Source organism: Tiliqua scincoides, chromosome 2 (genome assembly GCF_035046505.1).
Source record: "Tiliqua scincoides isolate rTilSci1 chromosome 2, rTilSci1.hap2, whole genome shotgun sequence".
In the NCBI taxonomy this organism is placed as follows: Eukaryota; Metazoa; Chordata; class Lepidosauria; order Squamata; family Scincidae; genus Tiliqua; species Tiliqua scincoides.
The window spans coordinates 123,956,743-123,964,609 of NC_089822.1; positions in this window are offsets into that span (position 1 = coordinate 123,956,743).

Here is a 7,867-nt window from a genome sequence, read left to right on the forward strand (position 1 = left end):
AGCCTGCTCCAGGCCCCTCCAGGGGAAGGCCCCTACAAGTCTATAGAGCCAAATTTTAAAGATTGCAGTCAAGTGACACCTTTATTTCTTACACCCAGTTTATGTGAAGAGATTAGAGGCAAAGGATAGAATTCTCCCCCTTTCCAAAGTTTGGTAGGCAATTTAAAAGAGGGATTGATTCTTGTAATCCACATACATACTTTCCACTTCACCTTTGATCATCAAACAGATTTTGTAGTGGTTATATTGTGTTAGAAAAGACTGGTCTGAGAGAGAGCGAGAGAGCGAGAGCGAGAGCGCGAGCAGGTGCATGACCCCAGAGCACCATAGGAAGCAATGCCTCAGATCCCTTCCAGCTTTAACAATTTCTAGTCATTGTCTGGAGAGAATGGCAACCAGTCACCTTAACCATCTCTCTAATGGAACAGGATGTATGAGATACAAGTCTTTTCATTAAGTAAAAGCCAGCACTGACTGCTGTGTGTAATTATGTAATACATGAATTCCAACAAAAAGCTGAACTAATCCATTTCACAGGCTCTTTATCTCCATTTTCTCTGGGTCTTATTTTGTCAGTTCCTTAGAGCTCCAGGTGGTCAGTATTTCAAATACTCTAGTAGGAGAGCCAGCAGTGGCTAGTAGTATTTGTTTCTACATCTATAATTTTCAAAGTTATGACTTTCCTTGGAAAGAACTCAGGATCTGGCAACAAATCAATGTCTCCCTTCTTTCTTGGCATCAAAGGTGGGCAGGCAACCTTTTTCTCATGTACCAACCTTCTACCTCAGACTTGAGAACTGTAGAATAGAGTACAGGTCTAGTTAGTACCTTTCAGTGGCATACAAAGGTCATTTGGCACCCATGATCCATAAGTTTTTGGCACCCCCCCAGGACAAAATTATTTTCAGTAATAGTCATGATATGAAATGAATAATAGTAATGACCAGAGAAGAAGCACAGACAGTGAACATTTATTTATTTATTTTATTTTATTTTAAGAAATTTATATCCTGCCTTTCCCATGCTAAAGCAAATGCCCAAGGCAACTTACAAAGTAAATTAAGTACAAAGTATCACAACAAGTAAAATCAAACAATGCATTAAAACAGTGTTTCTCAAACCATGGGTCGGGACCTGTCTTGTCCTAATTTTCGACTCCTGCCGACTACACCAATTTGTCCTGTCCAAATATCCCAACTCCCTTCTAATGCCCGCTTTTTGGCTAATTAACACCCTCCTTTTCCAAGAAACAACAGCTGTGGTGTGCAAAGGAATGAACACAGAACTCCTTATCTATAGCAATTAACAAGAATTTATTGCTATAAACACAGACACTCCCTGCAAGTCCTCTTGTCCAACCACCTTTCTTGATCTTTATTCAAGACTTTATTCAAGGCGGTTTACATAGGCAGGCTTATTTAAATCCCCATAGGGATTTTTACAAATGAAAGAAGGTTCTTTCTTTCAAGAACCACAACATTCAGGTGTTTCTCTCAGATTTGGTTTCACATTCTGGCCTCCATCCTCCCACGCTCAGAGCAGATGGAATAGCTCGGCTTCAGCTTGTCAGCTGCTTCAAGGTCGCACGGTGCCGGTGGCCTCGAACTGGCAACCTTGTGGATGTTATCTTCAGGCAAATGGAGGCTCTACCCTCTAGACCAGACCTCCTGCCCGGTTAAAGGTCCAAAGCCTCCAGTCCAAGTCCAAGTCCAATCCAATCTCCAAAGCACAGTCCAGTCTTCTGAAGCAGAGTCCCTCCTCTCCAGCAGTGTTCTCTCCAGCAGAGCATCTCCTCCAGCAGAGTCCTGGCAGTCCTCTCTTCTGTGTCCTCCAGCAGAGTCCTGGCAGTCCCCTTCTCCTGTAGGTCAGGGTCCAGCTTCCAGCCGGGTCAGCATCCTGCTCTGATCAGCCCTTTGCTCCTTCTGAAGCTGCCTTTTATCCTGCAGCCCCTTGTTAAGTCCAAATTAGGCTCAGCTGAGCCATCTCTTCAGTCCATGAGCCCATGTCCATTCAAAGTCTCATCAAGGTCAAATGAAGCTCAGGTGTCCATCAGAGTCTCCATTGGCCTTGATTGATTACAGCTGTGGAGCCAGCCCTGCCCTTCCTAGAGCTGTCAACCAGCTGTCAAAACATGGAATCGCTGGCAACACCACATCATCCACCTGATGATCTTCTGATCTTCCATTACAGGACCCACTAGGTGGGTCACAAGCCAATTTCAGGTGGGTCCCCATTCATTTCAATATTTTATTTTTAATATATTAGACTTGGTTAACATGGTACGTGCCTGCATTTGGGGAAATGTTACGGACCTGTACTTTTAACAAGCTACCATGTGTATTCTTTTAACAATGACAGTCAGGGAGATTTACTTCTGATAAGCGTGGGTAGGATTGCAGCATAGGATAGTTAAAAATTTTCCTGCTTGATGATGTCACTTCTGGTCATGACATCTCTTCTGGTGGGTCCTGACAGACTCTCATTCTAAAAAGTGGGCCCTGGTGCTAAAAGTGTGAGAACCACTGCATTACACTGAAATGTAATTCAAAACAGCAAAATCTAACAAATATCATTGGGTCAATGGGGAACAAATTAGTCCAGGGAAGCTGTCAAGTTGCATCTGTATTTCAGAGGCACAGAGGGCAAATAGCCACTCAGCCAGACAAAACAAGTGTGTTTTGAGCTGTTGCCGAAAGGCCATGAGGGAAGGGAGTAGTTCTCAGTTCCCCTGGAAGGGAATTCCATAGTTGTGGCATAGAGAACGTTACAGTAGTTCTGTCCTGAAGTTACTAATGCATGGGTCACCATAAAAGAAAATTAAATTTCTTTTATTTAAATTTTATTTAAATTTCTTTTAAATAAAGAAAATTAAATTTTCTTTTATTGAAACTATATATAATAGGCTTCACATATGTAATGAGCATTAGAGATCATAACCCAAAACAAAACAGGGAAGGAATGCCTATCAAGATAATGTGCAGTGGGCTTGTGGTCTTTCATACATACAAAAGAAGTTTTGTTGTAATTTAGAAGAAAGGCAGAACATACATACATTTATGAAGCATACATTTGGTTTTCTGAAATGTTTGCAAGAAGCTATGTATTCCCAGTGGTAATCCCAGTGTAATCCACTTTTCTTACAGTGTGTACATGTTTTGTTGCAGTTTTTCTTTTCTGATTTTTGGGCTATAACTTTTTATAGAAGAGAGATGTTTCAAAGAGGTTTGTTTCATAGCATTCTGCATGAAATTACACATTGAATGATATATAACATGATGGTATTATTCAAAAATACCAAGATTTTAAAAATTGGGAGGCGATCTCTGTCTTCCCCCTGCAACTTGGCACCCAGGGCCTGTGGCCCCCAGCACCACCATTTGTATGCCACTGGTACCTTATCTGTGCTGCTAACTAGTCACCGCTCTTCCCCCCCCCCCAAAAAGGCAGCTTCCCAAAACTTAATGGTTGTTAACTACTTAATTCAAGTTGTCCTTTTGCATGAATGACATGGGTATATGAGACGCTGCTGCTGAAGCAGCATCCTATAGGTTCTCTGTGCTGTGAGTTCACTGGGGTGTATAAGACTGGGTGTATTTGCTCAAAAGCAGAGTAGCTTAGTCAAGCCATCCTACCTTTATTTTTTTCTTCTTCTGCATTTTCAATGCAAACCCTCAAGGGGGCACCAGAGCTTCTTCCATCAAGCCATTTACTTGGACATCAGTGTCCACATTTATGTCTGGGTAGCACAAAATACAGTACCCCAGAAGACATTTAAAATAGAATATCCCAAGGACAAAAGGCATTCTTTCCCACAACGCAAGCCACCAACATATATTACACATGCTGAATATGCATGTTTATGGCATGTCTTGTACCGGGAATCTTTGACCCCCTCTCTTATGCCCTTCCACACTGGAATGGACCTTTCCATTCTGGTATGTCTTTGATTTGCTAATTGCCAGACTGGTTTTTTCCTGATCAAGTTTGCTTGAGCCTTTTGTTATGATGCTTTTTTTTTTGTATTATCAGCTGTGTCTTGTTCTGGTTCTTAACAGCTTCTCTTTTTATGTCTTGGACTCAATGTAAACTGCCTTGGGGGACCCCCACATTGGAAAAGAAGGGTAAAAATATTTTAAAAGAAATTAAATACATTCCTAATCAGTATGATAAGTCCCAAAATTCAGGGTGCACTGCTCCCATGACTTGGGCACTGTGCTTCCCTATTCTTACTCATTTTTCCTCAGAAGGAATTTTCACTGTGCTCACTAGGACTTGCTTCCTAGCTGAATATATTACAGCCTTATTCTTTGAACAGTCCCTTGTTGGCCATCAGAGACAAGAAATGGGGCTTATTCGATCTTTGGGGTCTTGGCTATAGCACTGACTAGCCTATGCTATAGGCCAGTGTTTCTCAAACTGTGGGTTGGAACCCACTAGGTGGGTCACAAGCAAATTTCAGGTGGGTCCCCATTCATTTCAGTATTTTATTTTTAATATATTAGACTTGATGCTACCATAGTATGTGCCTGCATGTGGGGAAATATTACAGACCTGTACTTTTAACAAACTACCATGCATATTATTTTAACAATGACAGTAAATGGGACTTACTCCTGATAAGGGTGGGTAGGATTGTAGCCTTCTAAAATTATTAGAAATTTTCCTGTTTGATGATGTCACTTCCAGTCATGACATCACTTCTCCTGATAGATTCTCATTCTAAAAAGTGGGTCCTGGTGCTAAATGTTTGAGAACCACTGCTATAGGCTGTTTAGTGCACAAAGAATCCAAGATGCCTCAACTTGGAAAGTTCCCAGGTTCACATTGAACAGGATAATTATACACACTGGGTGTATGCAGGTTATTTGGCCTAATGGAATCAAGTTTCTCTTTTTAGTACCACATCCCATTTAGCATGAAAATGCATTTAGCATTTCCCCCAACTGCAAAAATAAGGCAACAAGGAATGAGGAAAGATGTACTCTTGCAGCACAATCCTATACATGTCTATTCAGAAGTAAATACAGTTGGACCTCAGTATCTACAGGGGATCTGTTCCTGGACCCCCATAGGTACCAAAACCTGCGGATAAGCAAATCCATGGTCTAGTCCAGGGGTATCCAAACTTTTTGGCAAGAGGGCCACATCATCTCTCTGACACTGTGTCAGAGATTTCATTTCAAATTTGAATAAATTTACATAAATGAATATATTAGATGGAACTTACATGAATGAATGAATGAAGGTCTTGCAATAGCTCAAGGCCTATAAAAGGCCTTATACAAAGCAAGGCTGGCCTTTCCTTCACTGCCACTGCTGCATCACATGACTATGTGAAACGGCAAGCAGTGGAGGGAGCCCTCGTCCCACAGTTCACGCAAGACGTCACACAGTCTCCCTCATGCAGATAGCAGTTGCATCAGGCTAGCACAAGGGTGGGCGGATTGTGGTCCTGGGGGCAGGCGGGCGGGGAGCAGGAGATAGGGCTGGGATCTGGCTGTTATGCCATATGCCAACCCCAGTTCCTGAGCAGTGCAGAGCAACTTCAAGCTACTTCGCTCTCCTTGGACTTACGCCACCTCAGGAGGTGGCGCAAGTCCGAGGAGACCCATAGGGCTGCAGTGGCTTAGCTGGGGGTAAGGGGGAGAGTTTCCCCTTACCTCTGGCTGAGCCACTTTGGCACCCTATCTCGCGCTGGATATAGCGCAAGCCTCCTGGCTTGCCTGTTCCAGCACAAGATAGGATTGCGCTGTTAATCACTCTGTTTATTTGGAGAGAAAGGTGGAATTAAAATCATTTAAATAAATAAATAAATTTTAAAAAGTGGTGAACCAGTTCTGAAAATCAGCATAACAAGAAATAAAATGGGGGGAGAGGTCTGTCTCGATCTGGTGCTGCTTTGAGTAGTTTTCCTTGTGAGCAGTATGATGACTTGTCTGAGAGGAACTGAATTTTATTTATTTACTTGTGGATGTGAGATGGTCTCTGTCTGTGCGCTCTTCAGTCCAAAGTGACTGTTCACTCTGCAGCCTCCAAACTTCATGCTTGCAACCTCCTACACTCAGAGAGGCTGTGATGGGGAATTGGAGACAGGAGCGTTTTAGTTTGTGAGGTGATGGGGCTAAGGCAGGGGAGTGAGTTGTTGGTTTGTGGTTTGATGTAGGCTGGAGTATGGGGGAGTGGAGAAAACAGACATTTGAAACTAGCAGGGTGTGAATACTTATGATCCTTTTCAATATATTACTTTTCAGTTGCCTGTCTTCCACAGCTTCCACCCACTGAGCCCCTATTTATGTTCTGAAGGGATGTTAGCTAACAGCATATGGTGTCAGTTCTCAAGTGTCAGTCAAGGCTCTTCAGTGCCCAGTTGACACCCAGACTCAATCATCATCTCACTTCCCTGTAACTATAACTACAGGAGGAAATGCTGGTGCAAACTGGCACATTGAAATTAGAGAAAAGAGGATTAAGTGGGACTTGGTAGTAATTTTCAAATAACCTATAGGTGGCAATGATGGCAATGGCAATGATGGCCTGTAGGTGGCAATAATAACAACTTTTCAGGAACACTGAGGAAAGGACAACCATGTTTGCTGTTTGCATTAACTGCTAATGACAACAACATTCACTACTACAATCTGAGGTTGACTGGAACAGTGGCATGACATTGGTCAGATTGACATGTTTTCAATAAAAACGAGGGCTACAACATTCAGGGTCCAATTCTATCCAACTTTCCAGCACTGATGCAGTCATGCCAATGGGGCATGTGCCACATCCTCTACTGATGGGGGCAGTCACGCAGGCCTCCTCAAGGTAAGGGAATGTTTGTTCCCTTTCTTCAGAGCTGCATTGCAGCTGCATCGGCTCTGGAAAGTTAAAAAGGATTTGGCCCTCAGTTGATAGATGAATTGATTTTTAAAAGTATGATGGACTGACAGTGCAATCCGATAAGCGAACCCCATTTAGTTTACTCATAAGCAAGCCCCATTTAGTTAAGTGGGGTTTACTCCCAAGTATGTGTGTATAGGATTGCAGGCTCAAAAGGTGGTAAATGCACTGGTAAATGAGGCAGCAGATTTTATATACAAAATCTCACACAGGAAGGAAATACCTCTTCCAAGATTATGCTTGCCATGACACAGGTGCACAATGTTAAAAAAAAAAAAGCTTGCTTTTGCTGATTGTACTTATTCATATGCAATTTTTAAATATTTATCTGGGCACGTGAATGCTATCTTTCTACCTCCCAGGAGGCCCACAAGGCAGCTCGCATTCTGTTAAAAACACAACACACAATCAGACCATTGTAAAACAATCAATTAAAAACAAGAACCATTAAAAATGCACAAAAATTAGTTGGGCTGGCAGTGAACCAGCTGAAACTTCACAAAAATGCCCCCAACCACAGCTGCCTCCTATTTATTCAGGACCAGCGCCAGATCCTGGAGGACTCCTAAACTAAGATGTCTTGGCTTGGGGAACAGCCTTAATAAAAATATTCTAGAATTTTTACTTAAATTTTACTTAAATATTTTTACTAAAATTTTATTCCACTGTACTACATCTGTAAGAACTGTTGTAACTGACAAATGATTTAGGGCCCAATCCTATCCAACTTTCCACTGCTGATGCACCTGCAATGAAGCCCCTAGGTAAGAGAACAAATGCTCCTTTACATTGGAGAGGCCTCCATGACTACCCCCCACCACAGAGTACAGTGCATGCCCCACTGGCACGGCTACATCAGCGATGGAAAGTTGGATAGGATTGGACTGTTACAGTCCTCCTTACTTCTGTGAAAAGGAAACTTACAGCCAGATCTCCACCCTGAACATATTGATTCAGAGGTAAGTACTGTGGAACT